At 40.0% G+C, this 19,947-nt stretch overlaps 2 long non-coding RNA genes across 18 annotated transcripts in view; one reads left to right on the top strand and one right to left on the bottom strand.

Annotated features, from left to right (window-relative positions):
• Positions 1–19,947, top strand: part of LOC144293044 (uncharacterized) — a 76,849-nt gene that overhangs the window by 30,178 nt on the left and 26,724 nt on the right. The gene's annotated exons all lie outside the window — the stretch shown is intronic.
• Positions 5,277–19,947, bottom strand: part of LOC144293041 (uncharacterized) — a 44,057-nt gene continuing 29,386 nt past the window's right edge. For 4 of the 16 annotated variants that reach the window (XR_013360497.1, XR_013360506.1, XR_013360504.1 and 1 more), the window contains 4 exons: positions 18,581–18,630; positions 15,370–18,070; positions 15,165–15,272; positions 5,277–5,430 (listed from right to left, as the gene is read on the bottom strand). This is a non-coding gene — a long non-coding RNA (uncharacterized LOC144293041). The other 12 variants (XR_013360507.1, XR_013360513.1, XR_013360508.1 and 9 more) reach the window with 10 other exon arrangements.

The following is a 19,947-nucleotide window of genomic DNA, read 5'->3' as shown; positions in this document are numbered from 1 at the left end:
CTTTGCACGTGTTCCCTAAAATTAGTCACAGCAGCCTATTAGACCAGAGACTCTATAAGTCCCAAGGCTTCCAGGAAATCCTCTTGGGTTGCATTGAAGATAGTCCCACCAGTTTTCCCTGCCTGTGAGGCCACATCTGGTCCATAGGAAACACCCACCTTACTTTCCCCCTGCGGGCAGACAGACCCAGCCTAGTACAAGTAGCCCATCTCAGCTTTTACATTTTCCAAGAAGTCGGTCATCAATCTACTAGATCTCCGCAACTAAGGAGAACACATATCAAATTAATTTTGAGTGGTCCTTGAAGCTTCTCTCTTTTAACCAACTGAATGTGAAGTGGAAAGCAACCCGCATCTCTTTCTGATTGGAATGGGGATTCTTACATCTCACTAGCTGCTCTATTCAGTGAAATCTTTCTAAAACTTTTCCTAATCCGTATTCCTGCTTTTACATCCTTGATGTGAAGGAGGGCCTTAAGAACTATAAAACTAATCTTTTAACATCTCCTTTGAAATTCCTACCATGTGGGATGTATTGTTTTCAACTTCCTTTGTCTTTGCCATGTACTACATCTCTGTGTCTTAATGGAAACTACATGCCACATATGGGGACATGAATGGCCCTTCTCTAGTAACTCCAGACTTTTTGATCAGGACAGTGTCAAAGCTTTGGGGAAGACTTTGTGTATAGAAAGGGAATTCCTAAAGTTAAATTTGTGGACAAGGTCTTATACATCTGAATTACTGTGCAAGGAAAAAAAAAAGGAAAAATATGATTCCACCTTGTGAGAAGGGAAAAACAAAAACAGAATGGAAAGGGGGGAAAGTACATGGCTGAGTAATATGGCTTAGAAACAACAACAAAAAATTCATAGGAAAAGGATATCTACTATTTAAATGTAACAGTCTTCACATCCTGAAGTAAAGAGGGCTACACATCAAAAAAATCCTCGTATGGATGATTTGTTATTACTGTCGAATAAAAGGAAGAACCTGATTTCCACATTTGGGTCTATGGCCAGAGCAAAATAAAGCAACAGCTGTAAGCTGAACAGTAGAGAATGGAATTCAGAAGAAACAGGAAGTCAGAGTCACAGGTGATCATTAGAATGTGAGATTCTGGGAAGTTGCCAAAATCCTGAGAAGAGCAATGAAATGAAGGACCAAGGCATCTTATCTAGATAATAAGGAGCAGAGAGACCCATTTGACATCTGGCTTATACATATAAGTATATATATTAAAATGTCTGGAAGACGTTAACTGTGGTTATTGCTAGATGGTGGGATTACAAGAAATCATTATTTTCGTTTTCTTTTTTTTTTTTTACTAATATATGTTTCTTACATTTTATACCATGTTTTTGTAATTAGAAAAAAAGTAAATTTGAATTTAAAGGAAAAACAAAAGAAAAAATATGAATCAGAGTCAGGTGAGTTAAGGAGACGGAAATCCATGGGCCCTACCTGGGTAAATTCATCCTAGCTGTAATGTGCTATCCTGCTAGCTATTACATTTTAAAATGTAAAACGATGGATTTCTATTTTGTTTCATATGTGTCAGTCTTTAAAGTTAATTAACATGTGTCCACTCTGAAAGTACTTACCAAAAAGTAAAAATAAATAATAAAGAACAAATTTCAAACCCTCCATCTTGATCAGAAATACAGGCCCTGGTAGGGATGTGCTAATATCCTATCTCCTGGAAAAGGGATTTGGGTCAGGAAAGTAGACTTCCTGGAAGGGATAGAGGAAGAACAATCGAGAGCTGTCGCCTTTTCAATATGATTAAAAAATCAAGCAAAGATGGTGCCCAGATAATATAGAGGTAAGAGGTTGGACTCTGGAGTCTGCCTACTTGAATTAGAATCATGGCATTGCCACTTACTAACCAAGAATGTGTTTCCTAACCACTCATATTTAAAAATGAGGGTCATCAGAAGACCTATTTCATGAGTTACTATGAACATTAGCTAAGCTAATATGTGCAAAGCGCTTGCCACAGTGCTCGGAACATAGTAATGATCACTTAACGTCAGCTGTAAGAACTGGTACTAAGTCATGTGGCTATGCTGTTATATAAATCCCTGTCTGCCACCCCACCCCCTCCTAACTTGTTTCCTTTGTAGGACCTCACTTGTTGACCATCAGGAACCAATCCTACTGCTTCTTGTCCAAGATGGGAGTTCCTAATTAAATGAAAGTCTTTAGGCTCAGGCTTTTGAGTCCATACTGAGTTGCCAGGTCACCCAGATATTTTACACTATTTTGGAGTATGTCTGCACATATACCCCTTGTTGTAGACTGTAAAATTGCTGATATGGAAGGTTAATGGACTATTTGGCTCTGAGGATAGGGAACAAAGGAGAATCTTAGGGACTCTTAAAATCCAAGAAAATAAACCTAAGCTCTTTGAGAACTGCTTCTGAGATGCCAGTGTGTGCTAGTCTCTTCTGTCACCAAAAATGTGCCTCTGTGCATATGTAGATACCGTTTTCTGTTAATAACCTATTTTTTCTCCATTCTCTACAATTTGTTTAAAGAAAATAAAGTCCAAAGTCAAATAAAAACAAACAAAATTTGCCCAGCCCAGCTAGGGAAAGGAATAATTATAGGCTAAATAGGCTAAATTTGTCGTTAACTCCACCCAACAGATTCCCCAAACAGGAATTATTATTGGCCCATTTTAATGCGGGAGCCCAAGCTCAGATAAGATACTTACACAAAGGCACAGGTAGGAAAAAGGACCAAGTTTTTTTCCTCTAATTTCAAGATTATTGCCTAATTTTTGAAAATAAGACTGGAAAAAGGATACATTCTTTCTCATCTCTTCTCTATGAATGAGTTGAAGAAACGAAATTATTTAACTTAGCACTTTTGAGTGTTCCATTATCTAGAATGTATTTGAAGGCTCACTAGTTCTACATGAGGTTAATGGATAGGAGGCAAGAAGGGGAAAAAGAAAATGAAGACAAAACAAAATAAAGCTTCAGGTCAAGGAAGTTTGGATAATGTTGGATTAAACCAAATGAGATGAATTTATTTATTGTGGGAGTTCTCAGACTCTTCTGCATTCCTATGTAGGTCTCCAGAATTGTATTATCCCAAAGTAATCTAGGAGAGTTTTTAAATGAGAAATTTTTTCTTTATTAGTATTCCTCTAAAGTTCTACTCTATTCCCATTTGGTGAAACTTTCAAGTATATTTGACAGACTGTACAAAACATTTTTGGAGTGACATGAGAAGGGGGCAAAATATAATGAAAATAAGTTTTCATATAAGCTGTTGATGTTAATAATAGAGTTAGTGATATGAAAAGTCTGAAAGTGGTGATCCAATGAAAACCAGATGAGAAGCTTCCTGGATCTTGTGTGTGTGTAAGTGTGTGTGCATGTGTGTATATGTTTTAATACAAGAACATAATAGCTTTTAGTTTTTTCATGGTTTATCATCAAGTTTTGGTTCATTTCTTAGAGGAGCATGCAGCATGTTATTTAAAAAGGTGACAGAAGCTGGTTCTTGAGGAATTATCCCTGTGAGATAAGGCAAGGTAGCAGCAACAGATAAAAGGGGAAAAAATGAGTGTAAGGGACAGGCCAGACTAGTAACTTCTGAGTAGACAAAGTTTTTTGGTTTTTGTTTTTTCTCATGGCTATTGTGGGAAAACAGGAGTAGTAGGGTTTTTTTTGGCAGTCACTTTTTAAAAAAATGTTAAAAGTTTTTATTTTAAAACTATTTTAGATTTATAAGAAAGTTTTGAAGGAAATACAGAGCATTTCCACATGCTCCAGGCCTAATTTCCACTATTGTTAGCATTTTATACTAATGAAGTACATTTGTCACAATTAATAAACAAATATTCATACTTTATTATTAATAGGAGTCCATACTCTAGTCATAGTTCCTTGGTTTTCACTTACTGTCCTTTTCTGTTCCAGGACCCCAACCAGGATAGCACATTACGTTTACTTGTCCTATCTCCTGGGGCTTCTCTTGGCTATGATAGTTCAGACTTTTCTTGTTTTTGATGACTTTGACAGTTTTGGGGAATACTTGTTAGGCATTTTGTAGAATATTCTTCACTTGGGGTTTATATGGTATTTGTCTCATAATTAGATGGGGGTTATGGGTTTGGGGAGGTAAACCATAGATGAAAGTGCCATTCTCATCTCATCTTTAAAGCTGCCAGAGTGACAAACTCTGGCAAACACTATATACATGTTCACCAAAAGCTATTTCTATTTTTGCCTAAGCGCTTAGCTAGCCTACATTTCTTAGACTCCCTTAAAGTTAGTAAGGCCACAAAACTGGGTTCTGGCTACCAGAATTCTCAAGCTTCACCCACAACAAAGCTCTCATGGATCCTCCACATTATTTTCTCATTCTTCACCCTCTGGTCTAAGGCAAAGACTCCAGTAGAGAATCTGAGACCCTAGGAAATGGTAACACAGTGAGAAGGAAAGATCCTGAGTCCCTGAATGACCCTGTGGACCATAGACCTATGTGGGGTACAGGACACTGTGATGTGAATGAGATGGTAACCTTTGTTATGTTAAGCTACGGAGGTTTGGGGATTGGAAGGAACAGAAGTGAACACAGAGGTGATCAGGGTAAAATTCTCTGCTAGTCATAAGATGGTGAAGAATCCATCTTTGAGGAAGACTCCCTACCCCTTTGTCAATCTGGCCAGTCTTTTTTGTTTTCAAAAAGAGAGCCAATCTTATGAGCATCCCTTCCTTTCAGCAAGGCCTTCCAGATTAGAGACCTCCCTGAAACACTAGACCTTCAAAACCATGTGTGATGTGCTGTTAGTGAAAGCAGAAACCATGCTGATCAGGGGTCTTTCCTGAGCTTGACTCCCTTGGTGTGCCCCCAGTCCCATTTCCATACACAGGCAGTGCCAGCCCAGGAACATTTTGTGTTGTGATTGTTGGCATCCAGAGGAGGAAGCAGGGAAGGTTTTTGGAGAATATATGTCACTGGATTCTTGGGTTAAAACAGGCAAATCTAGAAATGAAGTCCCTCTGAACATGTTTTCCAATTCTGTGGAGAGTTCACACTGAGTCTGCTATGTCTCCAGGGAGTTCATTGTCTGAAGAGCTCTTCCAGGAGCCACCCCTGGACACTCTTGTTACCTCAGTGCAGTTGAACAGAAATGACCTGATGCCAGTGTCACCTGAAGGATGGGAAACAGACACATCCATTTATTTCTACCTAGCCCAAACCTGGGTGATTGTAAGACTCAAATATATAGAAACTAGGGGGGCGATGCCTGGGTGGTGCAGTCAGTTAAGCTCCCGGCCCTTTATTTCAGGTCAGGTTGTGATCTTAGAGTAATGAGATTGAGCCCCTGCATCAGAATCTTCACTCAGCACAGAGTCTGCCTCAGGTTCTCCCTTCCTCTCCCTCTGCTCCTCCTGTTCATGCTCTCTGTCTTTAAAATAAATTTAAAAATACATATAAATTATATATTGAAATAAATATATATTGATAAATTATATATATATATATTACATATATATGTATAAATTAGGATTCTACTCTCAAAGATTCTGACTCAAAGGCCTAGAGTGAGGCCTGAGAATCTATATAAGTTTGAAAACCTCTGCTCATAACCACTTTCAGTAATAGTCTGACATACTAATTAGTAATACACTAATTTATTTCACTGAATCAATTGCTTAAAATTAGCATATGTACACACACACACACCACCAAACCAGTGCAAAGTGAAAAATCCCTATTCACACCATTACTAATCAATTCATCGGGGATTTTTTTTTAAGTTTTTTTTTTTTAATTTTTATTTATTTATGATAGTCACAGAGAGAGAGAGAGGCAGAGACACAGGCAGAGGGAGAAGCAGGCTCCATGCACCGGGAGCCCGATGTGGGATTTGATCCCAGGTCTCCAGGATGGCACCCTGGGCCAAAGGCATCGGGGATTTTTTTGAGATGGGAGCCTCTTGTCTGAGCTCCACCTCTGTTCCACTGATCTCTCACCCCTGACTCCCTCAATGACCATCAGACTACTGGGGGAGAAAAAGTCTTCTCACTGTCAGTGATTCATATCAGTATCTCCTGAATACAATTGTATCTCTCCTTTAATTAAAAAAGTTCAGGGGGTGCCTGGGTGGTTCAGTTGAGTTAAGCATCTGACTTCAGCTTAGGTCATGAACTCAGGGTTCATGGGATCAAGCCCTGCATTGGGCTTCTCGCTCAGTGGGGAGTCTGCTTGTTTCTCTCACTCTCTCTCTGCCCCTCCCCCTGCTCATGCTTTCTCTGTCTCTCAAATAAAATCTTAAAAATAAATAAAAACTAAAAAAAATTAAAAATTTAGAAGTTCAGACTACAACAATACTTCTCTTTTTGTTTTAAAAAGATTACAATTCTAAAAATTTATTGAGAAATGAATGGATTACCAGCTTATGCTATACATGGAGTAATCATATGCTATATGCTTTCATTTGATCATTCTTTGTTTCTCCAACCTGTTCATATAGATGCTATAAATGCTGTTATCTCTAATGGATTACGTCTGGAATTCAGAAAGTTTAGTAAAAGTTTTCTTAGGGATCTTGTGTTGCTATACAGTTCTCCCTAGTTTCATTTTTCCTTGTTTAAAAAAACCATCTCCTTAGTAATCAGTTCAAACTGATTGCTAGGATTAATGTCAAGTTCGGGACTTTCCCCTTCAGTGATTATCGGCTCTAGCCTTGCAATCACACCCCCAAGTCCTCTCAGTTCCCCAGAGGAAACTGGAAATCACTAGGAGGGGCAGAAATTCTTTTACAGTTTTCAGATCCCTTTTATCATTATTTTTTTCCTTTTATCATTATTTATTACAGTTTTCCAATATGAAAAATTAGGCTAACTGACTTAAACGGTGAAAGAAAAGGTCCCTTCTCACTTTTTAAATTTGATGTGAAACTGGGGAAGGGTGTATGAGTGAAAAATAATAATATCTAAATTTGATGTTTCTTCTTTTTTTAAAGAGTAGTATATGTAATGATCAACCTTTTATTAAGGAGGCCCTGGAAGTTTTATCAGAATATTTGCCATACCAAATAATTTAAATTTTCCACCATCACATACACACACACACACACACACACACACATACTCAAATATAGCCACTTAAAAAAATTTATTTTGCAGTAATTAGATTCACACGAAATTGCAAAGATAGTACCTAGGTCCTATGTACCTTTCGTCCAGTTTGCTCCAATAGCTTATCTTCTATAACTATAATACAATATTAAAACCAAGAAATAGGCCCTAGTATATACAATATGTTACACACATTTTTCAAAAAATTAATGAATTAATGAATGAATGAAAATAAAAGATCTTATCTAGGCAAAGCCAAATTGACTCATTGACTTTCACTGAATTAAAATCAAGTCACAACTGTCTTATTGTATGAACCCAAACTGGTAGATTCAGTCAAGTGTTTTGGTTTGTCTTTGAATTGGGTTATAGTTACCCAGAGAAAAAATTCCCTAGACAAAAAGATGATCAAAAAAAGAAAAAAGAGTGGTGCCTGGGTGGCTAAGTTGGTTAAGCATCCAACTCTTGATTTCGATTCAGGTCAAGATCTCAGGGTTGTGCAATTGAGCACCACATTGGGTATGGAGCCTGCTTAATATTCTCTCTCTCTCTCTCTCTCCCTCTGCCCCTGCCCCCTCTAAAAAAATAAGAAAAGAGTGATCAACCTAATTTCATATGAAGTATGTTTCAGTTACCTGTGCTATGAAACAAACTCAAAAGCTAGTAACTTTAAAAAAAATCACATTTATTTTGCTCACAAATCTGCAATTTGGACAGAGTTTAGTGGGGACAGTTTATCTCTGCTCCAGCATATCACTCCATATCAACTGGGAAGGCTCGAAGGCCAGCAGTTTCCATGTGGCTCTACTTGGCTGGCAGGGTTAGGGCAGAGTGCAGGTGGGATTTGGAATAATCTGAAAGCTTCCTCAGCCACAAGCATATTTCCCTGTTCTGCAGGGAAAATTCATAGAGCTGGGAGCTGGGCCACTTGAGTTTCTCAGGCACGTCTGTCTCTCTTTGAGATGTGCTCTCTCCCAGGATGCCTCCAACAGATAGCTTTAGGGAAGCTGGACTTCTTATGTATCAGCCCAGAACTCCCAGAGTACTTGTGGAGAGAAACAGAGAGAGAGAGAGAGAGAGAGAGAGAGGAGCTTGTACACACTTTATGGCCTAGCCTTGGAAGTCATGCAACCTCACATCCGCAATAGTTTATTCATTGCAGCCAGTCACGAAGGCCTACACAATTTCACGGAGAGAGGATTTAGCCTTACCTTTTCATGGAAGAAGAGCAAAGTTTTAGAAGAGCATGTGAGACCAGAAATATTGGTATGAGAGATAAGAAAGGTAAATTAATGAAAAAAATCTAAAGTCAATGTTTTCTTTTTTTAAAAAAACAACTAAATATGTCATGATCAAAATTTTATTAAGTAGCCACTTGAAAATCTGTCAGAATATTTGCCCTCTCAAATCAGCTCATCACTGCAGACACACACACACACACACACACACACACCCCATATACACATATAATACCTATACACATACAAATGCATGCACATACACCACTTTTTTATTATTATATTTTTATCTATGTTCTCAGCCAAAGCTTCTTTCTCAGAAGTCAGAACTGACTCACTGGCTATCAATGAATCCAACATCAAGACACAGCAGTCCTGAATGTGGATACAGGCTGGTGGGTTCAGCCAAATTGTTTTTGGTTAGTCTATGAACTGGGTTATGGATCCCAAGAGAAGGAACTGAAATCATCAAACTAATTTCACATGATGTACTAAGAACACGGTACCACATGAAAGAGCTTAGTGATTAGTTTACCAAGCCATCTTGCTCTATGTAAATGACCTGTGATAAATGACTGGTCAGCCAAAGGACCAGAAATCATGTATTATTTCCGCAGCTTGAAGTGAAATGCCATTTGTATTTATCATTGTTCTGAAACAGCACAGTAGATTGCGTGGGACAAAACTTTCTGCAAACACATAAGTAATTTCTTAAAAAAAATAACAATATAAGATTTTATCAGAATTTCTTTATTTGGATTATCAATGGTGACTTGCAGGTGGTGTTATTGTGCTGGCAACTATGTAACTCACACAGAAATTTACAAGAGTTCTGAATGTGGAAATACTTACATAAGGTCAGGCCTGTTTTGCCTTGCATTTAGAATTTTCATTATAGATCCTGAGAGTCAAAAAGCACACCCTTAGTTCTAGCATGATACATTTCCTGATTTTGCATTCTTCTGCTTTATTTTAATTTTTCTTTTAGTTTCTCTGGATATAAGATGAGTGTAATTGAATGAATGGGGAGCACTGTCCTCACCTAAAAACTTACATGAATCTTAGGGCAGCCCTGTCTAGAGAGAATGGAAGTAACACAACATAAATGAGGCCATTTGATATAATAATTCTTATAAATAAATATTACCTAATGAATTTACCATTGAGGGCCTCAGATAGCTGCCATTTATCATTTTTTGAGCACTTGCTATGTGCAGGTGGCGTGCTGACAACTTTAGATAACATTGTCTTTCTGATAATGACAAATTTCTGTGCAGCTGGTGTTAGTATTCCTATTTTACAGGTAAAGAGACCCCAGCCCCTAGAGGCTGAATAACTGGACCAGTATCACAGCGTAGTGGAGCTAGGTTGAACCTAGGTCCGTCAGACATGAACTGCTGCCCTAAGCCATTATGGTGCACTGCCCTGCACAGAGACTAAAAACTCAAAGAAAAAGCGGTAAGGAGTTTGTGATGTGATGGGAAGAAGCACAGTAGAGCGTGAGCTAATTAAGTCTGGAACCTCATGAGGAGTGTAAGTAAATACTTCAGAGTGAGAGAAGGTTCACTGGAACTAATGAGGGAGGGTCCCTGGGCCCTGGAAAAAGCCTGGTTCCTGGAAATTTCCACACTTGAGAAACTGCCAGCTGAATGGCAAATGATTACGATTCTAACAGTCTCGGTTTGGCTTCCTGGGTTATTGGTTGACCTGGGGCTGCACTCAAGAAAGATAGAAGAGTGGAATATGAAGCAAAACAGGGAAGAACATAAAATAGAATTCATGAAAGGAACTGAGTGTAATTCAGAGGAAAGACAGTGGCTTCAAAGTTACATCATAAAGGGAAAAAACAAGCTGATTTCGGGTTGGAACAGCAGATATGCTCCTCCTATGTGTACACAAAGGTACGTCTGTGAGTTTGTCTTCAAGGTTGGCTATATGTGGGTGGGTCTGTAGCAGTTCTTGTACCCTGTCCAGGTTCAATTGGCAATGCATTATTCTCTGTCACATAGGATTATAATCCTCTCATTTTTTCTCACCTCATTTTATCTTATCTAGTTTGCTTTAAACCCTCTGACACAATGCTTTGCAAACTAATGTGCTTACGAGTCACCTGGGAAAGAACGTTAAAGTGCAGATTCTTCTTTAGCTAGTCTGGTTTGAGGCCTGAGTTTCTGCATTTCTAACAAGCCCCCAGCAGCTGTGGATGCCCTGCGTGGGGAACCACACTCTGAGTAATGGGGTTCTAAAAAATAAAATCCTCCTAGCACAAGAGAACGAGGATGATTTCTTTCTGCCAAGAAAACTCTTCTGTTTTGTCACTACACCCCATTTACTGTATGTTCTAACTTGTGGCTAAGGCTGAGGACAGGATGGACAGCAGGTGCCACACCAAATCCCAGCCTGTTCCCAGTGTCTGTTTCTCCCCTATCCTCCTCCCTTTGCTTGATCCCATCTGGATGGCTGGCCTGCCTTCCTCTCCCGAGGGAATTTCACTGGAACAGCTGCTTCCGCCTCATGTGTATCAACCAGTGTTCTTATAGAACCGTTAGAACCTAGAGCTTGGAATCGAGCATGAGAAATCAGCTGCCCTGGGCCTCCACCCTCGGCAAGTAAATATCTGAACCATTCAAAGAGAGAGAATGGACCATGTTCCTCACCCAAACCACCATCCTTTCTTTTGTATTTTCTTAACTGTTCACATTTTCAAACATTAGCGTGGGCCTAGTTCAGTTCGAGACTCAGTCATCAAGACCATATTTGGATTAATTTGGTTCCAGGTCAAACATTCCAATTTCACACATTTATCCCATGATTTCCTAATGCTATCAAATGACACATCGTTTTATTTTTCCCTTTGTTTTTCTCTCTCAACTAATTTATTTAATGGGTCCAAAATGGGTGATTAGACCATAAAAACATGTGGTATCCTAATTGGATTTTGAAAATGTGTAAACATGGCCCTCCAGTGGCTTCCTATTACCATCTGGACCAAATAGAAACTTCTGACCATTGATTCCAACTCTCCTCTACCTACCCCACCCTGATGCCCCTCTCATTTGTTACTTCTCTTCTCCGGAGTCTCTCTGCTCCAACAAGGCTGGGCTCATTCATTTTCAGAACCCTTTCCTCAATTTCTGCCTCAAGGCTTCTGGCTGAACTGGTCTACAGAGGAGAAACAAGTTTCTGCTGTTCATTTTCTATACCTTTCAGAAGGGTTTTCAGATGTTAGTTCAAGATCTGAACCTTTAGGAATATTTCCAAAATTAACTCCATCTATTCTTCAGTACATTGTGGTCCTTAGTTTACTTCAATGCCTTCCAATTATTTTTGGGGAAAAAAATGTGCATTACTCAGGTATTCTTCTGTGGCTCATTGAGTCATTAACAGACAGTTACAGCATGTTTTCTGTATTGGGGACTATTCCAGGTGGTGCAGATCACAGTGAAGAAGCAGGCAAGTTTCTGAATATCAAAAGAGCTTACATTCAGGTTTGAGAAGGTAGATAATGAGCAGTAAGCAAATAAATGAACGATAATTTCAGATGCTAAAGAAGTACTTACTGTTGGATGTTGTGAGGCTACAGAGCAGGGAGTCAGCTTACTTCTGGTTTGAACTCTCTCTCTGAATTCATAGATATGCACATCAAAGTTTGCATGTGGGTGAAACATGTTGAACTGTCTAAAGGGGAGGTTCTTTTTGAGACCTGTTGTGCCTGGGAAAACATCACTGAGGAGACTGGCCATCAATTTCATTGGTGAAGAGTTGCCTTCCCCTAGTCTTCAGTGTAGCCGAGTTTCAGAAACTTTAATGTCTCATTAGTTTCTCAAACTTAATTGGACTCATCTGGGGCACTTGTTTAAAATACATACCCAGATGTTCCAGTGCAATTGACCTTTGGACTGTATAATAAAACATTATGACGCTTTAAGCGATAGTCAGAACACTGAGATGGATGGATGAATGGATGGCTGGGAGGAAGAGTGGCCAGAAGAAGGGATGGGTACATGAATGGACCCAAAGATTTTTAGGCTGTAAGTTAGTAGCCAATTCCCAAGAGGATTCTAAGCAAGTAGACATATGATGCAACATAGAATCCATGACTCTAACTTCGTCCTGTGGCTCTGAGCCTATGATTTGAGAAGATAAGCCCAGATCCATCTCCTTCTTCTAATTTTCATGAAGCAAACGCTTATTCTTTGAGCCTTCAGTATAAAAACCATTTTGAGAATGAATAATTAAAATAGACTGTGTGAAATGTAATCTTTCATTCATTTGCCCCTCATATACCAAAACAATTACATTTTTAGAATCACATATTTCCTGAATAAGTCACTTGTACCAATTTTGCTGTTACAACAAGATATTTAATACCACTGGAAACAAAGATATCCCCATATTCTGACAAGACCCTCAAGCAGCCACCGTGCATTGGGACCTGATAATGTCATCCCTCAGGGTAACCGACAGGCAATAGGAAAGTCTCACTCTTACAAAGCACCATCCTACCAGGCCCTCCATAGTCTGGGGAAGATGGCAGGAAAGAGGTGAGGTGCTTATCAAGGGCCTTGTGGGAATTGCAGTGCATATTCTCACTCCTAACTGAGAGCCAAGGAAAAGTGTATTTCCCCTCTTGAAACAAACTGAGGGGGGCTCTTGGAGAGTCATTTGTAATGAGTGGGGCATCTGCAATAAAGGGACACTGACATCTCATTTTCCAAATGGAAGCTTCCTGAGCTTCCAAAGTTGGCAGACCCTCCCTCAACATGTCTCCAGAAGAATAGGTGCCAGACTTTTGGGGGGAGCCTGATGTCTACCCCCGAGGTATGGCACAAGCATACAGAATTATGCAATCTGTGGCCTTCTTTCAGTCTGGAAATTTCTGAAGGCATGAATGAATATAGAACTTGGAAGGACTGTGGCAGAAACACCTGGGAAGGGCAGGGTGATCTCCAACCCACCTAATTTTCTTTCCATCCCTGGGTGATGTGAAAGGGGACCCCAGCCTTTCACTGGCTCCACCTAAAGGAGCTCAAACATTAGTGGAGGAGTTAGAGCCATGAGTTTCCTCCAGCAGCCACCAAGTGAAGACCTGGAATATCCACAGAGGGTTGATGGCAAGAAAGGCTATTTTGGGGAGAGTGGGGCAAGCTTAAAAGCACACATATGACACCTGTGTGATACCACTAGTAGTAGACAGAACCAGGAAGATCACAGCAATGTCCAAAAGTTCCTCCCTCCCAAGGCAAGTGGACATTTAAGGAAGGATTTCTCTGAGTCCCTAGCCCTCCTTCAGTCTCCCTGAGGAGCTGGGTCTATAGGAGGGAGGGGATAGTATTGATCCAGAGCCAGATCTTGCCCCCCACCCTCTTTGTAAGCAGCCAGAGTCACAGCTCTAGCTGTAAATTGGATATGCAATTAAGGGTTTAAATTAAGCCACACTAAGTTTTAATTACCAAATGTGACCAGGAAGTTATGGAATACACCCAAGATTTTGTTAAAGGAAGAGAAAATAGTGGATTCTACATAGCACAATCGAACACAGAAACTTTAAAAAATACATACAACTATTTCATTTTTTCTTTGGATTTTAGTTGCAATTCCTTCAGGATCCCATTGTCATAAAAGCCTTTACTTCAAGCAATTTCTGTTCTCTCATGGTCAAATAATCCAAGAATGCTAATTTCCCACTTCATTTTCTTACTTTTTGCATATTTCTGGGATTGCATAATGTAGTTTTACTCATTGATCACCCCACATTAAATCTTTCATCAAAAGTTCAAAGTCAAGTATTTGGTCATTTGCAAGAGAATCTATCTGGCACTGAAGACTAGGTCTCCAGAGTGAGGGATTAGATGATGTGCCAAAGCATTGCATCCGGTTCCCTGGGTGATATCCTAAGGCATGCACACAGCAGGAACAATACTCCAGCCAGACCCAGAGAGGAGCACATGAGTTCCCATTTGGAACACATGCTTGAGTCTACCCTTGTTTATATTTAGCCACTCTTGTATATACATAGCTTTACTCTGGATTAAGAAGGCCTTGACTTCATGTAAAATGCTTTTGGAAAAGCCCGTTCAACCAGGGCCATCTCCATAGATCAAACAGGATTGTGTAGCCTGATCAGGGCAGTAACAGTGGGTCAAGTTAGCGTACAAATCAAGAAAGGAGACCCACTCATTATTTTTGTATGATGGCTCTTGAGCCAAAACCTCTGTTTTAGTGTTACCAAAGCTAAGACAGAAAGAAAATGTATTTTAAAATAAAATAGCATTTGTGTTTCTGCTCTTTAATTTTAAAAATAAATTACGAATCTCTACGCCTAATATTCTTCCGTATCAATAAAATGAAAAATTCTCGGAGCCTCCCTAAGGCCCTCTTCTTCAAATTTATATCAGCTATATAACTAATAAAGATGTGTTATAATAGATCCCTTCACTTCAGTGGATAATTATGTAGCTTTCAGAAATCACTTCACAATCTTAAAATAGTTATTCTTCAATCAGCCAAGATATTCAATCAATAAATGCCATTCCATGTGATCATTGCTGTGACTGCCAAACTGTGAAATCTTAAAATGTAGGGAAAAAATAAAGAACAAGAGGGGTGAATATCCAGGACAGGACCAAGAATTTTATGGCTGGAGGCCTTTCAGGTAGACTGGCCAGATTCCACATAAGTCCATTCATATCTGGAAGTCTTTATCATTGTCTTAAGCCTGGAAATCAATGACCATCATCCCCTGGAGAGTCTGAAACCTGAAACAACCATATTTCTCTAAGCACTCTTAGAAGAGTGCTTAATTTTCCATGAGAACTCACCATTTTGACCTGGCTCCTTGAATTCAAGGAAAGGGTGGAAAGTCGAGTCCAATAAATGGATAACATTCAGGAACTTCAAACTTCATTATTTCTGATGGCAACCCAAAGCTTTTTCCATTGTAAAAAAAAGAAAAAAAAAAGTGAGGTATTTTGTGTTTAAGTAGCTCTTTCAGAGAAGGGAATGAGAGCATGCAGCCCTATTTACCCTGGTGAGAGCCTCATATTCTATATCTTGTGTCTTTGTTTCCAGTCCAGCCCCTGGTTGAGGGTCAGCTAAGGAAAGACAGAATGAGGTTCAAATTCTTTAATTAGTTTTGTCAGTGATTCTCTACGGTTGGCAATAAAAGAGATACTTTCTGGGAGATCAGGTTCTCCTGCTGGAACTTTGGATAGGATAAAGCCCTTGAAAGGCCAAGATCACTTTCAGCCCATTGTTCTAGCCTGTCTCTGAACAGAGCTTTTTGCTAAAGAGATTTAGAGCCAAAATTTTTATGTCATCTCCACAATCATGGCCTATAGGCACCAATAAGAATGTCTCCTCCAGATACTAAAGCACAGAGACCTGCCATCTTAAACAGGCTTCATAAAACTGTGTATTCTGTGAGCCAACTAGGCAAAAAAGAAAGATTTTTTATTTGGGAATGTTGTGAATGGGGCATTGCAGTCTGGGATACCTATTTCCTGGAATATTCAGAAGTCGAGTCCTCCGAAGAGAAAGTACTTACTTACAAAAGGGTGAGGGCAGGCTCACCGAGAATGCTGAAAGTTGCTTAGAAGTCAATATTGGAGGGGAGGGGAAAAAGAAAAAAACTTTCATAGAGGCCTCTTTGGAACGGCTGTACTCTTTCATACAACAAGTTCTATCCTCTAGTCTCTACGCAGGGTCATTTTAAGACTGACCACTTAGCCTGACAGAAAGGCAGTAACCTTAAAAATATGTAACTGCATTGATACAGTCATGTACGGAGACAGAAATTCTTCATATAACACAGGATAAAAATATGCTTTCAGCTCTATCTCAGAAGTGGGACATTGCAAACTCAGGCAAAATCCACAAAGGAGAAGTGACCATGTCTTTCCAGCTTATGGAGCAGCTGGAGCATGTCTAAAAGGAACCACACCCGCTGCCTCCTCAGTGAGTCATAACCCTTCTCCTTCCTTGGGGAATACCAGCCTTACTTCCTGACAGAGGAGAAGGTTTTCTATGGAGGCACCTTTTCTCTCCCTTCTGTGTGAGATCATAAGGGAGGGAGAAGGTATCAAATCTTATACTGATACCTAATTTCACAATTGTTTCTCTTGGGCAATCTGATTTTCCTCTATATCTAACTCAGTCACATATCAGGAGGGAAACATTCACTTTGTAAAGTTACCAAATCTCCTTTGAACTTCACTGTCCAGGAAGAAAATAATAATAATAATAATAATAATAATAATAATAATAATAAATACTCCCTGTGAGTATCATTCTTCTGATTTCAGGCACCACATGACTCTCAAAACCATCTTGCATCCCTATCATGTTCACCAAATAAAAAACTCAAACATCAAGACAAAACAATAGCAAAGAGAGAACGTAGAAAGTAGGCATTTGTTTGCCACTTTTTGAGAAATGCTCATCTATATCTGTTTCTTCTTTTGGAGATACACGTTTTTGTGTTGTAATTCAGGGCCATGTCCACTGATGTCATCGACGGCAACATATATTGGGAGCTTTCTTCCCAGTAGAAGGAAGCAGGCACTATGTTTCAGTGAGAAGAATAATGAGATATGTGATTTCTTTTCACACGCACGCATAATTTGTAGACTATTCGACTATATGGTGACTTTTCCATACTATCATTTGGCTCTTATTTCAACAACTGGGCAAATGTTCCCAGAGATCAGGGAGGATGGGAGTTGCAGTCACCAGTGGTCCCTGACAACTATCCTCTTCCACACCCTGCCATTGAGCATCTTGTTCTGTCTTACCCAGTCGTATTTGTGACTTTGCCCACAACGTTACCCGTTCCTGATGTCCGCACATACAGGCTGGCCAGTTATCTCCCAGCCTCCCAATTCTGCAGGAGAGTTTGAAGTTTTTGTGCTGGGTCTTTAAATGAGTTCTCCCGCCCACCCTGCTTAGGATTGCTCGAAAAATAGCAAATAGCAACAATAAGCCTCTCTCAACTTTGCCAAAAAAATTGCCCGGGACTTTTCAGAAGCCACATTCAATTTGTGAATAAATGAAATGGATCTTCTGGACCAACCATGACAATAAGCACTGGCCTACATATTCAGGGCCTGCAAGAAGTGGAGGCAATGGGCCTAATGAGAAGCAGTCAGCGAATCTAATGAGAATCAGACAGAAGGCCTAATGAGACATTTAACATGCTCTGCCTCTCCCTCGTCTTTTGTTCCGTTTTCATGGGAATCTGTGTTTGGGGAGCTCAGTTGCACTGGCTACAAGCAGATACATATGGCCTTAGTGGGACAATCCAGGAAACAATACAAAGACTTAAACATGGCCAGGGACAGGGAGGGTGGAACATACCCGAAGCCCGGGATAATGTGGGGAGGTGGGTTTTTAGTTTACTTACATTTTAATTGTATCTCCAACCTTCTCAGAATACTATGTAGTCATAGAGCTATTGCTGATGATACAATAAACAGGCAGAGATTTCCATCGCATTACATCACTGCCGTGAGGGGAAATAGAGATAAGGCAAGTATGCTGTGCTGTTTCTGTGGCTGACTTACCATTCAGAAAGAAACGACTGGAATGCAGGTGTTGCACAAACGAGGATGGATACCTGGAATAGTCTCCTTCTGAGGCAACGTTCCTTGAACACTAGGAGATTCATTTGCTGACCTTGGATGGAGCTGCCAGCTAGAGAGATCGCTATCTAATTATGGATTGGGCTGGGCTGAAGGTGGGGGCAGAAACACAGACCTTACTTAGTTACAGCTCTGCATCTCAATTACCTATGATGGAGGCATGAAAAGGAAAAGATGTGTACGTCCATGCCACTGTCTGAAATCTTGTCTGACCCGTGGATTTAACAGTTTTGGAGCAGAGCTTGATTCAGAGAAAGTGGGCAAGATTTCTGTCTTATTTAGTTTGCAAGCAAGCACAAGAAATTTGCATTGGCTTTTGCTGGCCTATCAAGGAGCAGTTTCTTTGGATATACGTGCTCTTTGTTTTATTTGCTTGCCCAAATATATGCTTTTTTAAAATTTTTAAATTATTTTTTATTGCAGTTCAATTTCCCAATATATAGCATAACACCCAGTGCTCCTCCCGTCAAGTGCCCCCCCCCAGTCACCCCATTCCCTCCCACCTCCCTTTCCACCACGCCTTGTTCCAAATATATGCTTTAAATGCAACTCCATCCCTTCTCTGTCCATATATTTTTTTTATTTACTTACTTACTTACTTATGACAACGCTTCTTTTGGTTATCAAGGTCCAGCTTCTGCTTGCCCACCTATATGGGAATTAAAGACCCGAAGGTAAATGAAACGGGCCTGCTCTTTGGTGGCGCCACCTAGTGGCCTCCCATGGCAACACGGTTCTTGGCTGTCAAATGACTAAGGCTGGAGATGTCCCATTATCTAGGTTGGTGTGGGGAGGATAGAGCGGAAGTGCACCAACATTTATAAGTTCCAGGTGCTAGTCTCAGAATCCACACATGTCAGCTTTTTAAAAACTTAAAAAAATTTCTATGGAGTAAATCTCTAAATGCTGTTATTCATATTAGCTAGAAGTCATTGAATGTTTCCTGTGGGCAGAGCACTGTGCTAGATGCTTTATGTACCATTGGCTTGTTTTTCCTAGTAATAACACTACAAGGTGCAAATTATGTGGTCCTTTGAGCCTAATTGCTAGGATCTGTAATGGGCTCTAGCCATTACTTACTGTGTGACCTTGAACAAATTACTTAATCTGTCTGTGCCTCAGTTTCCTTACCTATAATAGCACATACATCATAAAGTAAGCACTTGTAAAGTGCTTCAAAAAGCATCTGACACAAAGTATGCATTCAATGTTTGCCAGCTGGTAGTATTAATAATAATAGTAACCATGGGTCCTGCCCCAGTGCAGCTAAATGTTGGTGGACAAAAACCCTATTGTACTGACTGGTCTCAAATTTCATGTCCAAAATCTGAACTGGACACTCAATAGTTCCAGGCAGCGCTGCATGTATTCCCTTTCATGTTCCTTTTTAGACTCCTTAAAAAACTATTTTCTACCCATCTATCCTCGTATCTTCTACACGATGGCTACTCTCACCCTCAACTGATGACCTTGCCTCATTATTGAGAAAACAAGTGAGTAGCTAGGAGCTTTTTCCTCTCTCCTCCACCATATTTGCTGACCACCTGTTCTGTGCCCTCTGCGTTTTGCTCAGGGATGAAGTTCCCATTCCCATCAAATGGTAACTGTTCCAATTACACACCTGGATCTCATGCCCTCTTGTCTTTTCAAAGACTTGGCTCCAGTCTTTGCTAAATCATCAGATTCTCCTTTTCTACTGGATCACTGCCATCACCATCCAAACAGGCAACCTTAAAATATTCCTACCTTGAGGTTACACCCCCTCCAGTTAACATCCCATTCCCTGCTTCCCACTGTTTTAGGGAGAATGAAAAAAAAAAAATCTCATCCCATTAAGACCTCTATTCCTACCATACCCTTGAGTCTGCCTCTGTCAAGGTCACCCATGTCCTCCATGACACCACCAAATCCACTGGCGGCCTCTCTTCTCTTTCCTCCTTAGCAAGATTTAATGCATTTTGTCTGA

This window comes from Canis aureus, chromosome 21, assembly GCF_053574225.1.
Source record: "Canis aureus isolate CA01 chromosome 21, VMU_Caureus_v.1.0, whole genome shotgun sequence".
In the NCBI taxonomy this organism is placed as follows: Eukaryota; Metazoa; Chordata; class Mammalia; order Carnivora; family Canidae; genus Canis; species Canis aureus.
Note: the sequence above shows the minus strand (reverse complement) of the source record. Positions and strands in the feature narration are given on the sequence as shown.